Source organism: Esox lucius, chromosome 23 (genome assembly GCF_011004845.1).
Source record: "Esox lucius isolate fEsoLuc1 chromosome 23, fEsoLuc1.pri, whole genome shotgun sequence".
In the NCBI taxonomy this organism is placed as follows: Eukaryota; Metazoa; Chordata; class Actinopteri; order Esociformes; family Esocidae; genus Esox; species Esox lucius.
Window position 1 is genome coordinate 2,034,805 of NC_047591.1, and position 17,349 is coordinate 2,052,153.

Here is a 17,349-nt window from a genome sequence, read left to right on the forward strand (position 1 = left end):
TTGGCTGGTTTCACAGATACTGAATAAGGACTAAAAATAAAAGAATCAAGTTGAATAGAGAACTCCATTGAGCTTGTTTTTTAGTAACTAGGTTTAAACTGTCATTAGGTTTCATTACATTTAGGTTAGTAAGATGTAACTAGGGATGTCCATAGAAGTTCAGATTTTATGTAATTCAAATGAAAAGGTGACAACTTCATATATTTTAGATTCATTACACATAAATCAAAACATTTCAAGCCATTTTTGTTTCAATCTTGATGATTACGGTTCATGGAAATCAAAATCCAGTATCTCAAAATATTACAATAAAAACTTTATAATACAGAAATGTCGACCCGAGATTAGCTAATTAACTCAAAACATATGCAATTATTTCCTAAGTATGTTAATTCATGCACTCGGTCTCCAGGAAGCCCAGGTTGCTTTGATAGGGGCCTTCAGCTTGTCTGTGTTTTCGTGTCTAGTGTATATAATTTTCCTCTTGACAATACCCCACAGGTTCAGGTCAGGTGAGTTGGTTGGTCAATCAAGTACAGTAATACCATGGACAGCAAACCAGTTACCAGTCATTTTGGCACTGTGGGCAGGTGCCAAGTCCTGCTGGAAAAGGAAATCAGCATCTCCATAAAGCTTGTCAGCCGATGGAAGCATGAAGTGCTCTAAAATCTCAAGGTAGACGGCTGCATTGACTCTGAAGATGTTACGGGTTGCTTCCCCTCCGCCCTGAGTCAGGTGGTTCGGTCCCTGTTTGTTTTTTCACCTGAAGTGCTGGGGGTGTGTTCAGTAGGGCAAGGGGCGTGGCAGAGTCTTCACTGCAGAGCCATTCTTCGCAGCTGCACCTCATCCACATGATTCACTCCAGCAATATTTAAACCCGGGCTGATCACCTCTTCGGCGCCAGTTCGTTATCTACTACTCATGTGGTACTTGGCTCTCAGTTCTAGTTACTTGCTATTATCATCCGTGTATTCTCGTGTGCTCTATTTTGCCTTTGTTCCCTGAGTTTGTACTTACCCTGTGTTTCTCTCCTGTTACCTGCTCAGACCTGCTGCTTCCTCTGCTGCGCCTACTAGTTCCTGGCCTCACCACCCAGCCTTCGCCGTCAGCTCTCCCCCAGCTTCGGACCTGCCTACACAGTATTCTCGGAGTACCCTGGCTCTCCATTAAAACCTTTTTTTTTTAACCTACCTTACGTGGTCGGTGTGATTTCTCTGCGTTCTGGGTCAGACGTACTCTAACAGAAGAGAGGATTTTGGACCACTGAGCAACGGTTATTTCCCATGATTGAGGTTGTGTGTACTAAAGGTTTTAGAGAGTTAATTACCTGATTAGAGCTCTTCTCAGGTTGACATTTCTGTGTTGTAAATTTTTTATTTCAATATTTTGAGATATTGGATTTTAGATTTCCATGAGCTGTACACCATAATCATCAAAAAATGCTTGAAATGTTTCACTTTATGTGTAATGAATCTAAAATATATGAAGGTGTCACTTTTTGATTTGAATTACATAAAAAAGAACTTTTCCATGATATTGTAATTTTTTGTGAAGCACCTGTATGTGAGTATATATATATATATATGCATGGGAAGCCGATCCTGTCGCAGGTCAACCTACCAACTGCCGTCTGACTGTGAAAACAGCATAGAAACAAATGAAAGAAAATAAAAATACAAAATAATTTTATGATAGAGGCCAAGCACAGGCCCCCCATCCACCCCGGGCAACTGCACCTCCTGCACCCCTGATAGTTTCTCCAGTGCTACATTGCATAAAGAAAGATGCAACTAGGATTCTATCAGGAAACTAAGTATTTATCGGTTTATTATAAAGTATGACAAAGTAGCCTACAAATATTAGGCCTCAGTAGCATTGCAACCACTCGCTCCGCACTAAACTCACAATAAGTTATTTGAGAGTAATTGTTTTAAATTGCTATGTAGGTTAATATCTGTTATGAGCATGTTTTATCATTCAGCATTAAATTAATGAATCATAGAAGTGTTTATATCAATGCCCTTGAATCGGAGCAATCCAGGAAACGAATTCAGATATATGTAAATCACAAATGGTGCTTTCTATTTAAGTGCGAATGCATAAATATATTTTGTACATTTACATAAAGGAACACAAACATATTAATAAACAGTTGCCTATTTGATAATCTCAACAGGAGTCAAATATGTAAATTTGGTAATTAACCTTGAATCAATTTCAAAGTGTATGCTAATTATGAAAAGGTTCATTTGAAGAAAAATAATAATTGCCTTTGATTAATAAATTCTGCTCTCCTCACGCTATTAAATGTTTTCTATTGTTGCTTTTTGCTTTGATTGACTGAATGAAGTTGGCAACCATCTTCTGCGAGGCGCATACTTGACAGCAGCACAACTGAAGTCATTACATTTTACATTTAATTTGAGCAAAAAAAATTTCTAGCAAAGTGTACTTTTATTATCCTTGTTCACGTATCAATCATAGTAACTGTAACGTAACACTATGATATAACACATGACACAGGAGGTACAATTCACTCAGCTCTGTCACTGGTTTCACCTGAGTGAAAACACACAAGCACTGACATCTACATCCATAGACACAGACTATGCACCACACTCTTCCAATTAACACATGTCCCCCTCTCTCCCCCTGTCCCCTTCCCAGAACACTTAATTTGATGTAGCAGATATGAAACAGATTCCCCCAGTGGTGCCCCTTAACCCGGGTCTAGGGGACATGAAACGCACATCTGGTTTTAAAAAGTAATTCCACACACCAGCAGAATGACAGTCAACTGGGGAGCGAGACAGTGTGTCTGTCAGGCATGGGTGAGTGAACAGCATTCATTCTTTCCGTAATCTTCATCCACAGATTTGAGAAAATTAGTCCAACAGACTCAATCTTTTCCATGTCTCCCACCCCACCCAGTCAGTTCAGTGCAGTTAGCCCCAGATGAGCATCTGTTCCTAGGGGAGATTGAGGCCCTTCTCCCCTAGAGACTGGAGGAAAAGCTGAAGGATGTTAGGGGATCTTTTAAGGCCCTGGATCCTGAAGTGTGCGGCTCAGTGACTCATGAGCACTTCTGACAAGTTGTAGAGGACTTTCTACTCCCCATCACATAGAGCCAGGTCAAAGCCTTGCTGACCAAGGTGAGACCAAGGTTGGGATTGCTGTTTAGCTTTTGTTTTTCCAAAATGAAGCATAGCTAACAGCCAGAAATAAACTTTCTCCACACTCTAGCAAGAAAGCAAGTTTATTTATATAGCACAATTCATACATAGAAGCAATTCCATGTGCATTACAGTGAAAATAAAAAATACAAAAATCTATGGAATTAAAACAGTCAGATTGTTACAATTCTCTAGCTCAGCTGTCTCCAGGGGGACTGCATGAACTTCAACACCCCAGTATCTCAATCCTGACATTACAATGCTAGGATGAACCCGTCAGTCCCTATGAGAGATAATCATTGCATCAATGTCTCTCTCTCCAGTGGGACATTTATGCCATGTCTGTACATGCATTTTATATTCATCCTGAATTACAGATGCCATAACTGTTTACTTTACCACCCCGGTATCTCAATCTTCACGCTCCAGTGCTTGGATAAACTCGTCAGTCCTTTTGTGAGAAAATACCCTACATCGATGTCTAAACAGCAGCACAAGAACTTGCATTATCCGTCATCCGCAAGTTGTTACATTTACACAGAGATTATTCCTCTGATATCACCAGAACTTGTGATTGGTAAAAGATAGCAAAATATACATTTAATAACCAAAAAATCTAGAAAAGAAGAAATATAAAATACAGCATAATAATAAAAAATAGAATGAGAAAATAGAAATAGAATAAAACAAAATAAAACAACAGTGTCACGTTCTATAGTAGGATACTGAGGCAGGCGCAGAAGGTTGAGGGTTTCCCCTTTTTATTCAACAAAAAACTAAGAAAACCAAACAGAGTGCCGGGCACTGCAAAAATACTCCAGAGTTCAGGGGTTCAATGGTGCAGGAGCACAGGAGCACAGGAGCACAGGAGCACAGGAGCACAGGAGCACAGGAGCACAGGAGCACAGGAGCACAGGAGCACAGGAGCACACAAACATAACAGGCATACACACACAATGACCAACACTGAAATGGCCAAACTAAATACACAGACAAACGAGGAGAACAGAAACAGGTGGGGGCTAAACACAGGTGAAATGAATATACCGATTAACTGAAACAAGAACAGGAAAAACCATACAAGGACAAGACAAGGACAAACAGAAAACACAAAGTGTTCAGGCAGGGACCGTTACAATGAGGAAGCTGTAAAAGCTGTAAGATTAAACAATGCAGTTAGGTTTAAGCGCTCAGTCATAGGCACGTGAAAAGAGAAGTGCTTTTAACCTGGATTTAAAAATGGATATGTTTGGGGCACGACTAAGATCTTCTGGTAGTTTATTCCAGTTATGTGCAGCATAACTGCTAAACGCAGCTTCTCCATGTGTAGTTTGGACTCTGGGCTCTACTAGCTGACCTGTGTTCATGGATCTAAGAGCCCTGCTTGGTTTATATTCTTCAAACATATCAGAAATGTATTCGGGTCCTAAACCATTCAGAGATTTATAAACTAAAAGCACCACTTTGAAATTTATTCTGTAACTGACTGGAAGCCAGTGCAAAGATTTTAGAACCGGAGTGATGTGCTCTGTTTTCTTGGTCCTGGTTAACATTCTAGCAGCTGCATTCTGAATGAGCTGCAACTGTTTTATAGTCCAGTTTAGAGGCCATTACAGTAATCAACCCTACTAGAGATAAAAGCATGGATGAGCTTCTCTTGGTTTTTTTGGGACAACAGGCCTTTGATTCTGGCTATATTTTTTAGATGATAGAATGCTGTTTTGGTGACCGATTTGATATGACTGTTAAATGTGAGGTCTGAGTCAGAACACCAAGATTACGAACTTGATCCCGAGAATCCAGCTCTTTACTAATACTTTTATTTTTGTTGCCAAACACAATAATCTCTTGGTTTAATTGTAGACAATTTTGGTCCATCCAGGTATTTATGTGCTCTATACAGTGACAGAGAGTCTATTGAGCTGTTGTCATAGGGTTCAAGAGCCATATATATTTGAGTATCATCGGCATAGCTGTGGTAGTGAATGTTGTTTCACTCTACTGTTGTGTCACTACTGAAAAGCTGGTTGAAGATCTGTTTGCCATTTCTTGCTAACTACTGATCATACAGGTAGACTAAGACGCAAACTGACCATGTATGTTCGCATTCTAATGACTAACTGGATGAAAAGCTAAAATCGGGTTAGTCACAACTGGGGTTGGAAAGAAAACCTATATTTTCAGGAACAGGGTTGGCCAGCCCCATCCTATGCTCTGCTCTAGTATAATTTCACCATGCTCTGATAAGGAAGATAAGTCTGATAAGGAAGTTTTCAGTTATCTACAGGTACATGTACATGTCATTGCTGCTATTCCTGTATTTCATTTGCACATGCCGACTTGCACCTTAAACTTGCCCTCATTGCACATTTAGAACTGCCACTGTACTTGCATTTTTAATTGTTACCTACACATTTGTAGCTCGGGAACCTCATTGCTGGTATCCCTGCATTTCAGTTGCACATGCTACCCTACTCCTTCAATCCTTGTGCCAAGGATATCTATTTATCCCACTTGTACATACAATATACTTAATACTTGAAGATTTTCTTTAAAAGTGTTATTTTTCACTGGACATTTAGAATTGCCATATTTAATGCATTTGCATCAGTTGCACATCTATACATTCCACTTGTACATACATATGCTTAATACTTTTCTGTCCTCTTCTAGATGCACATCTGGTTCGATTTTCGTTGTACTGTAATTTTACTTGTTCAATGACAATAAAGTAACATTTTATCTAATCTTATGCTCCAATTTGCGATCACGTCCTTGTAATTGAATATATTGGCCACTAGAATGAAGTATAAAATATGAGATAAATGGCCATCTTTTTAAAAGTTTGTGAATCTGCTGGCGATAGCGAACAAGCAAACACTCCTTGTTTTCTCTCTTGCATTCAATTTTAAAAAGACAAAGTTTCTGTCATGTCTAAGGTGGATTCTTCATGTATTCTCATTTAAAAAAAAGTAAGGGTATAAAGACTTGTATTGCCTTTTATTAAAATAAAGGTCAGTACTTCAGGCCCAAGTCAGGGACAACTGCCCTACCATGAACATCATTCAGTATTATAATTAAGGAAATTATTAATATATTTTTAACATTTTAATTCAGAAAAATCTCTATAGCTCTTTGACCCAATAAAACTGAAACTTACATTAAAATAATCAACTCAAATAGCTTCAAGGAGAGCTGCTCTACCATCAACATATTTTAGATTGTCTATTTTTTTATTTGGACATCATTACTATTTTATGAAGCATGTTTCATGAATTATGTTCAATAGCTCGGATCCAATGAAACGTACATGGATATAATCAACTGATATAGCTTCAGGGAGAGCTGCTCTACCATAAACATCCTTTAGATTGTCTATTCTTTAATTTTGGACATTATTACTAGTCTATAAACCAATTTTTCATGAATTCTGTTCAATAGCTCGGACTTAATAAAACTTATATGGAAATAATTAACTGATATATCTTCAGGGAGAGCTACTCTACCATAAATATCCTTTAGTTTGGCTATTTAAAAATGTTGGACATCATTACTAGTTTATAAAGTAATTTTTCATTAATTCTGTACAATAGCTCGAACCCAATAAAACGTATATGGAAATAATCAAGTGATATATCTTCTCATTGTTATGGACATTTTTAACTAAGGTGCATTTGAGAAATGTCTGCTTTTTCTATTGCCTGGTATGTAACTATTTTCTTTGACTGTGATACACGTCTGTATTAATATCAGAGCATCACTAGGTACCCTGACCATGTTCCTCTGCTTAAACCAAGAAGGGTACCTGTCCCTTGTTCCTTAGAAATGTAAGAGAGGGGGATCTGGTATTTGTCTATGGGCAAATTGACTGGTATCGGCGATTATAAGGTTACTCATTCATCTGCGCATCTGTATACCTCATCAGGGCATCCATTGTCTGTCCGGATGCTGTAAGAGCTCTTTAGAGTTCAAGAGGTTACCCATGAGGGGGACGACAGCTTGCCTCTTGTGTGAAGCCTAGGTATTGACAGAACAAAGGGAATGTGTTTTATTGACAAGACAGATGGGCAGCAGTATTGTTCTCACTACATATGCTGACTCTGGGCGATGTAATCCGAAATCACAATGTACATTTTCACTGTTATGCTGATGACACAGTTATATATTTCAATGAAGCATGGAGAAGAACCAAAATTAGCTACTTTGGAAGCATGCATTTCAGATATTATGAAGTGGATGACAGAGAACTTCTTGCTCTTAAACTGAAGAAAAATAGAAATGCTCGTTTTAGGGCCCAAGAAACAAAGAGCGTTGTTCGCAGATCTCATTGTGAACCTCAACGGCTGCTTGGTCGTATCCCAAAAAACTGTAAAAAACCTCAGCGTTACCCTTGACCCTGACCTCTCCTTTGATGAACATATAGAATATGTCTCTAGAGTTGCTCATTTTCATCTTCGAAACATTGCAAAAATCAGGAAATAGGGCAGATTTTAAGGTTTTACTGTTAACCTATAAATCAATACATGGACTTGCTCCTACCTACCTTGCTGAAAAGATCCAGCCATACATCCCTACACGTAACCTACGATCGCAAGATGCAGGCCTTTTAACTGTACCTAGAATTTCTAAACAAACAGCCGGAGGCAGGGCCTTTTCTAATTGAGCTCCACTCCTGTGGAATGATCTGAAATGCAAACTCAGTGCAAACTTTCAAGTGTCTACTAAAAACTAATCTCTACAGCACGGTTTATAATTAGGTGTAGCCTGGCCCGGGTGTCCAGAAGGCTTGATACTGTCCACCCTTGCTGTCTTGCCAGGTGGGCTCTCGTCACTACAGGGATGCCCTCCCTCCAATGCCTTTCGGGGGAAGAGTCACTGGCTTGTTGTTGTCTCTCTGTTGCGCACTTGTGCAATTGGGCTGTACTCTGCTGGCAATACCCGGCCCTCATTCGAGGTGGTTGCAGTTGATGGGTGTCCCTTTGGTTGATGCCTGGCAAGTGGGTGGATTGATTTCCTGCCTGTTGGGCCCTGTCCGGGGACTCCCCCGGGTAGGGCCACAGTGTCGCCGGACCCCCCGTCTCAATCCCAAGGTCTTACGCTGCTATACTATTGTGCTGGGGGATTAGGTCAGTTCTCCTTCCCCACTAAGTTTTCCTTCTCCACTATAAATCGTTGTTGATATGAGGAATGCATTTTCTGAATTTTCCCAATCTCCTCCCGTTTAAATTTTTAGGAGGTCCTGGTTCACACCTGAGGAGTACCTGGTTTCGGGGGCCCGTTGCTGTCCCTGTCCTTGTCCATCTGGTCATGCTTGTGACCTAGTCTAAATTTAAATAGACTCTGGATTTAGCCCACATGCATTTATATATTTTAATATCCCACCCGGCACAGCCAGAAGAGGACTAGTCACCCCTCTGTTCATGTATCTACTTCAGAGACTCCTCAGATTATTATTTTGTAAGCGTTTGACGCGTCTCTCTATTTGCAAATAAACTATCAACTGTGCCAAGAGTATTTTGTCTCTGTTGTTGAGAACATGATTTTGGGGTGTCTCATACCGCCTCATTCTTACAAAAGCCTAATCAAGGGGTATGTCATTTCAACATTGTATACCTTAATTGTTGTCATCGTGTACTGCCCAATTTCTGTATCCTAATCAAAGTTATTTCCTATCCTGGTAATGAATTATCATAATCAACAGTGAGAATTGAACGTGTGCAAACCTAGCCTACATTGAATGAAATGATCAAGGGTGTAATCTTGAGTATACTGTAATTGATATTCTGTTACCTGTAAATGTTCTCCTGTATTTCAAGAGAGTTGAGAAATAGACCAAGAGTTTAGACTTGGGTGAGACTATTTCAATATATGTAAATGTGGAAGTGCCGGTTTCTTTGTTTTATCGTTGGAGAAAACAAAGGAAGATGGCATTAGATTTTGGCGCCAGTTCTCCTGAGTTTTCACACCTTTTGTGACAAAGAAATCAACTACCAAGTACATAAAGCCCCCTGTAACAATAAGACTTGCAACCCATCCTGCAGTAGTTTATCTTCTGATTCTGACGGGCTGTTGACTTGCTCCCGTGCAACCAGAATAAATCGACATAACCAACTGGTATATGGGTTTGAAGACTTTCGATTTTAAATCGTATTACAGAGAGGGAATCGTTGAGTTTCAACACTTACTTGTTTGATACATGTTTGATGGAAAAATGCTTTATAAACTAGTAATAATGTCAAATATTGAAAAATTAGAAAACTAACAGATGTTGATGGTACAGCAGCTCTCCCTGAAGGTATATCAGTTGGTTATTTCCATATAAGTTTTATTGGGTCTGAGCTATTGAGCATTTTTGATGCTTTAAAAACTATTAATAATTACTTACATTGGAAAATTGGAAGATTAAAGGATGTTGATGATCGAGCAACTCTCTCTGAAGCTATATTGGTTATTAATTTTGATACGAGCTATTGACGTCTACATAAACAACAGACGTTTTTCATCAACATGACCCGATAATGGTGCACTTTTAAGACTATGCCTTAACCCTCGCTTAGTAATAAAGACGTTTTCCAGGTCCTTTTTGACTCTGAAAAATGTATATAAAACCAATATGGAAAAACAAGGGAGTGTTGCTTGTTCGCTATCGCCAGCAGATTCAGAGTATGTCATTGCTGTCTTTCTGGCAAGTTTCATTGACTGAGGTATATCCCAATCTTGAATATACACTCACCTAAAGGATTATTAGGAACACCTGTTAAATTTCTCATTAATGCAATTATCTAATCAACCAATCACATGGCAGTTGCTTCAATGCCTTTAGGGGTGTGGTCCTTGTCAAGACAATCTCCTAAACTCCAAACTGAATGTCAGAATGGGAAAGAAAGGTGATTTAAGCAATTTTGAGGGTGGCATGGTTGTTGGTGCCAGACGGGCCGGTCTGAGTATTTCACAATATGCTCAGTTACTGGGATTTTCACGCACAACCATTTCTAGGGTTTACAAAGAATGGTGTGAAAAGGGAAAAACATGCCTTGTTGATGCTAGAGGTCAGAGGAGAATGGGCCGACTGATTCAAGCTGATAGAAGAGCAACTTTGACTGAAATAACCACTCGTTACAACCGAGGTATGCAGCAAAGCATTTGTGAAGCCACAACACGCACAACCTTGAGGCGGATGGGCTACAACAGCAGAAGACCCCACCGGGTACACCTCATCTCCAATACAAATAGGAAAAAAGAGGCTACAATTTGCACGAGCTCACCAAAATTGGACAGTTGAAGACTTGAAGAATGTTGCCTGGTCTGATGAGTCTCGATTTCTGTTGAGACATTCAGATGGTAGAGTCAGGATTTGGCGTAAACAGAATGAGAACATGGATCCATCATGCCTTGTTACCACTGTGCAGGCTGGTGGTGGTGGTGTAATGATGTGGGGGATGTTTTCTTGGCACACTTTAGGCCCCTTAGTGCCAATTGGGCATTGTTTAAATGCCACGGCCTACCTGAGCATTGTTTCTGACCATGTCCATCCCTTTATGACCACCTCTGATGGCTACTTCCAGCAGGATAATGCACCATGTCACAAAGCTCGAATCATTTCAAATTGGTTTCTTGAACATGACAATGAGTTCACTGTACTGAAATGGCCCCCACAGTCACCAGATCTCAACCCAATAGAGCATCTTTGGGATGTGGTGGAACGGGAGCTTCGTGCCCTGGATGTGCATCCCACTCCATCAACTGCAAGATGCTATCCTATCAATATGGGCCAACATTGCTAAAGAATGCTTTCAACACCTTGTTGAATCAATGCCACGTAGAATTACGGCAGTTCTTAAGGGGAAAGGTGGTCAAACACAGAATTAGTATGGTGATCCTAATAATCCTTTAGGTGAGTGTAAAGCTAACTTCACCGCAATGAACTAAAGGACCACTTAGGGACATTTGACTCACCTTGAAATGCCACCGATAGTAAATGTAGCCTTTTACACATTGATCCTTGCCGCTGTATCATTTGTAAAGCACTGATAAATGTTTTTGGGACCTTATTGGCATTTGTGAGTGTTTGTTGTGTTCATATCGTGCCTCGCCCTACCTTCATATATTTATCTGCACCAGTTTATCATTGATTAGTAGCAGACTGGTGTTGGTGATATGAATTGCAGTTGTTTAACTTGTATATCATGCAAGGCAGAATTACAATATATATTGAGGGAGACACATCGCCCCAATATTTGTATATGCTCAAAATGTCCCCCCCAATAAATTGATATATAAATTACAAATAAAATAAAAATGCGCTATGCTACGACAGGCAACCATGCACCGCCGTCCAAAATAATCATTAGCAAATGTAAAAGCTGTCATAACTAAACTTAACAAATTGCCGTTATTGTTACCCAGCTAACACGTTACGTAACCACGACCAACCTTGACGTTATGGACTGGTAATGGATTGGTAATGTCATTACACTACCTTCTCAAAAAGTTATCCGAAGGTAATTGCATGACCACATAGATGGTAATCTTCCTTTCCTCCTCAGCACGTCGCAGGAGTGTAATTACAAGACGTACTGACAAGGTAACTACTTACGTACTGGTTTGGAAACGATCCTACTTAACTCCAGCGTTACCTGAAATAAAATTATTGATTTGTCAGTCAGTGTTATATTCAATACTGTCGATAGGGTTATCAGTTTTTAAACCGAAGAATTGCATTGATGAAGGGATTCATGTTTTTTACTCTTTGCAGTTTTTTATACAGCATTATGATTACACCGTTAGTTACTGGGGATGTAACTCCGGTTATATGAGTGGAGTGGAGCTCCCTAGAGGGGCTTTAGCTTCTAGTGGTTTACCCTGGCCGTGTCCGCGGCCGTACTGAAAAACTCATTATGCAAGATGCGACAGCCAATCAGGGCACACCTGCCCCTATATAGGACCCGTGAGCCCAGAGAACGCCCTCCCGAGTTTATTCAGCATAACTCGTGGGACAGCAGGGCAACAGGTCTAGGGGGCTCCACTCCACTCCACTCCACTCCACTCCACTCCACTCCACTTCACTCATATAACCGGAGTTACATTCCCAGTAATTAACGTTATAAGTCGTGGAGCAACGCCCCCTAGAGGGGATTTAGCTCCTAGTGGTTCACGGCGGAGCGAGCGAGCCAAAGATGTACTCCCTGCCGGAACACCAGTAAGGCTTGCAGGGTCCAGTAAAAACCTTCCCCAAAAACCCCAAGACAAAACATCCATGATAGCTGACAAAGTCAGAAAGGGATGATCGAATGCGTTAATGATCCCCCTTCAGTGCAGGCCCATGAACACATAGGCCACCCCAGGGAGAAAGGATGTAGAGCTCAAGCGAGAGGGAAACGTATCCGTTCCACCTAAGCACAACAAAAATACTCATGCACCACAAATCACAAGACGAGGGGCATGAAAAAAAAAAATATTGATATGAAATGTGAGGAATGCCCCAAGGAGGAGGCGAACCCACACCAAACATATTGGTGACAATACCCCTGTGTACGGTTGAGGAAAGGATAGAATCAAGGCAAAGTACGAGATTCCCTAGCAAAATTCAGAGATCTCGGGCAGCCGCACCGAGAACCAAATGAACAAGGGATGACGGAGACGCGTCTAGTAAATAGAAACGCACGAACGCCAAATGCGACGACCACGACGCTGCAGCGCCAATGTCATCCATTCTGACCCCATGGAAAAGGGCAGAGGAGGCAGCAACACCTCGCGTGGAGTGTGCACGGAGACCATCTGGAACAACAGAACCAGACGCCCCGTAGGCCAAAGTGATGCAATCAAAAAGCCAGTGGGAAAGACGCTGCTTGGAAAGCGGATGACCCAACCAGGAGCAGGGTCTGGGAGCAGGGTTGCCTTCAGAAGCGTGAGACCCGCTACCACAACCCACGAGGGAAGGGAGCGGGTCTATCTGAGTCAGAGGAGTGGGGTCCTGCGTAGGTGCGTCGTCGTCGTCCTCGCTGGAATCAAACATGGCGTCAACGTTCACCTCTTCCAAAAAGTTTGCGCAGGAGGAGCAAGCCGGGGGTTCGGTTAGACCCTTGTGAGCGAAGGCCGGTCCCAGGCAGGAAACACACAAACGGTGAGGATCCTAATCCGGAGACAGGTCGGCGCAACGGCAAGCGGCGGTGAAAAACTTCTTCATAGTGAGACGTCAAACTGAAAAATGTTGATGGCAAAAAATCTCAGGCTGAAGCAAAAAACAGAGTAATCAGTAGACACCCATCAAGTGTTTGCTGAATAAAAAAGGAGGGTGTTCTGTGGGCTAACGGGTCCTATATAGGGGCAGGCGTGCCCTGATTGGCTGTCGCATCTTGCAAAATGAGTTTTCAGTACGGCCGCGGACGTGGTCAGGGTAAACCACTAGGAGCCTTGGTAGCCTATGGGGCTTTCGGCCGGATTTCACTAGTGGGACATTTTGGGTCCTAGATTCATTTCTGTAACAGATACAACCTATTATGATGTATCCTTTTAATAGCAACCCCTCTGGCTACAATAAAAACACATAAAAACAGACTTCTGGGTCACTATAACTCATCTGTTTGAAAGGCAAAAAAAATGTTTTCGGAAAACATTTCTGCCATTCAGCATCAAGATTTTTTTTTGAAAGCATTATGAGATTTTGTGTCAATGGTATTTCTTCATACTTTCATGCCTTTACTACCAAATTACACTGTAATTGGGTTGAAAATAATGAAATAATTATATAATAGAAGGTAAAAAATATAGGCACCCCCAAAAAAGTTGGTTCTTCTACCTAGAAATAAAACATTATGAAATAAATAAGATTGAATGAATGGGTGTAATGACTCAAAAAAACCCATGTAATGGGTGTAATGACTCAAAACGGCCAACAGATGGCAGCACTAGATCGCTAGTTACGTTTGGACTTATATATTTTATAAACTCAGGAAAAATTACCAACTTCTTCCCAAAAACTCAAGAACATCCCCATACTATTTTGACTAAATATTAATTTTTATATCTTATATATAATACAAACGATGTATTATGGTTCAAAACATCATATATAGTGATGTACACGCATGTAATATTCATAGTAGTGTACAAATGAGCCTTTCTAAGATGCATTGGCAATGTCGTTGCCTGGTGAAAGGTTCTCATAGCAACCCAAACTATACAACTATACAACCCATATTATACACGGAAAACCCCAATTATACACGGAACGCTTCAGGAAAGTGGCTACAAATAATATACCATTGGAATCGGACGATTATGGCGAATCTATTTTTCGAAATATTTATGCAAATGAGCACTGTCCGCGGGACGGACGTCGACAAAGCCCCTTTAGGGGGCGGAGCTCCATGACATATAACCTTTTCTGTAAAGATTGTTTGTTCTACCAACAGCCAATCAATAATACCCTAACACCTACAGCAAATCAGAGTGATACCCTAACACCATCAGCCAATCAGGGTGATACCCTAAACACCAGTGCCAACATAACTTTGTTAAAGCTGCACTAGATATGATTTATTCATTTCATTTTATAATTTTTGGAGCATGCCGCTACATCCTAGCCAATCGCCTTCTGCGAGGCTGGCTTTCCTCCTTGGTTTATTTTACCTGGATGAAAAATATATAGCATAACTATGCCATAAGGGGCAAAGTTTGCTTACTGTAAGAAACTATAATGGCAACTAGAAACCATCCATCCATCTTCTTCCGCTTATCCGGGGCCGGGTCACAGGGGCAGCAGTCTAAGCAGAGATGCCCAGACTTCCCTCTCCCTAGACACTTCCTTCAGCACTTCTGGAGGGACACCGAGGCGTTCCCAGGCCAGCCGGGAGACATAGTCCCTCCAGCGTGTCCTAGGTCTTCCCCGGGGTCTCCTCTTGGTGGGACGGGCCCGGAACACCTTCCCGGGAAGGCGTCCAGGAGGCATCCGGAACAGATGCCCAAGCCACCTCAACTAGAAACCAGGATGACAAACCGTGAGTTCTTCCCTTGTCTACTACAGCATACACTACAAAAATAGCAAAGCGAAAGAAGGCTTAGACCAACTATCTGTAGGTAGCTATTGTAATGTGCATTAGTTGTTTAAGTGGACATGGACAACAGGGCAGATTTAACACATTAATAGTTTTATTTTTTAAGTGGCCAGATATTTTATAAAGTATATCACAGAGGGGCGTCTGGTAGAGCGTGGGGTAGCGGTACACTGCCGATTTAACAGATTTTCCTACTTACAATCCATGTAGAGGTCTGTAATTTGTATCATAGGTACACTTCAACTGTGAAAGATGGAATCTAAAACAAAAATCCAGAAAATCACATTGTATGATTTTTAAATAATTAATTAGCATTTTATTGCATGACATAAGTATTTGATCACCTACCAACCAGTAAGAATTCCGGCTCTCACAGACCTGTTAGTTTTTCTTCAAGAAGCCCTCCTGTTCTCCACTCATTACCTGTATTAACTGCACCTGTTTGAACTCGTTACCTGTATAAAAGACACCTGTCCACACACTCAATCAAACAGACGCCAACCTCTCCACAATGGCCAAGACCAGAGAGCTGTGTAAGGACATTAGGGATAAAATTGTAGACCTGCACAAGGCTGGGATGGGCTACAGGGCAATAGGCAAGCAGCTTGGTGACAAGGCAACAATTGTTGGCGCAATTATTAAAAAATGTAAGTTCAATCTCCCTCGGTCTGGGGCTCCATGCAAGATCTCACCTGGTGGGGCATCAATGATCATGAGGAAGGTGAGGGATCAGCCCAGAACTACACGGCAGGACCTGGTCAATGACCTGAAGAGAGCTGGGACCACAGTCTGAAAGAAGTAACACACTACGCCGTCATGGATTAAAATCCTGCAGCGCATGCAAGGTCCACCTTCTCAAGCCAGCGCATGTCCAGGCCCGTCTGAAGTTTGCCAATGACCATCTGGATGATCCAGAGGAGGAATGGAAGTCTGATGTGGTCATGTGGTTATGTGGTCTGATGAGACAAAAATAGAGCTTTTTGGTCTAAACTCCACTTGCCGTGTTTGGAGGAAGATGGATGAGTATAACCCCAAGAACACCATCCCAATCGTGAAGTATGGAGGTGGAAATATCATTCTTTGGGGATGCTTTTCTGCAAAGGGGACAGGACGACTGCACCGTATTGAGGGGAGGATGGATGGGTCATGTATCGCGAGGTCTTGGCTAACACCCTCCTTCCCTCAGTAAGAGCATTGAAGATGGGTCGTGGCTGGGTCTTCCAGCATGACAACGACCCGAAACACACAGCCAGGGCAACTAACGAGTGGTTCCGTAAGAAGCATCTCAAGGTCCTGGAGGGCCTAGCCAGTCTCCAGACCTGAACCCAATAGAAAATTTTTGGAGGGAGCTGAAAGTCCGTATTGCCCAGCGACAGCCCTGAAACCTGAAGGATCTGGAAAAGGTCTGTATGGAGAAGTGGGCCAAAATCCCTGCTGCAGTGTGTGCAAACCTGGTCAAGAACTACAGGAAACGTATGATCTCTGTAATGGCAAACAAAGGTTTCTGTACCAAATATTTAGTTCTGCTTTTCTGATGTATCAAATACTTATGTCATGCAATAAAATGCAAATTAATTACTTAAAAATCATACAATGTGATTTTCTGGTTTTTTGTTTTAGATTCCGTCACTCACAGTTGAAGAGTACCTATCTTCCTGTCGATTGTGATAGTTTTAACATAAACATGTCAGTTTGCTAAAAAGTGTCAGCAATTGCATGGAGTGTAAACAAATGTTTTTGTTGAAAAAGGGCAGATTTGCGACTGCTAATCAATCAACCATCACTAACATTATCTACCATAGCTAAGTAACCTGGAAACCTAATTATCCACACATTAACCCAGCGACTCCGGTACGTACTGTATTCAACTAATGTTAATGTCTTACCTGAAGGATTTTGTTAGATTTGTCAGAATGCCCACGTGAAGTCTGAGTGAATTGTCAATCATTTAAGTTGCACTGCATGTGTAATTTATGTGGACAGTAGTCGATTTCATTGATTGCATATTTGAATATTATAGTTGTATTTGCTTACTGTATGATCAATAGCATTGTTAGTGTTTGCTTGATTGAAGTGCAAGCAGTTTTATTAGTCAGCTTTCATTCACAGTGAGTGTCATC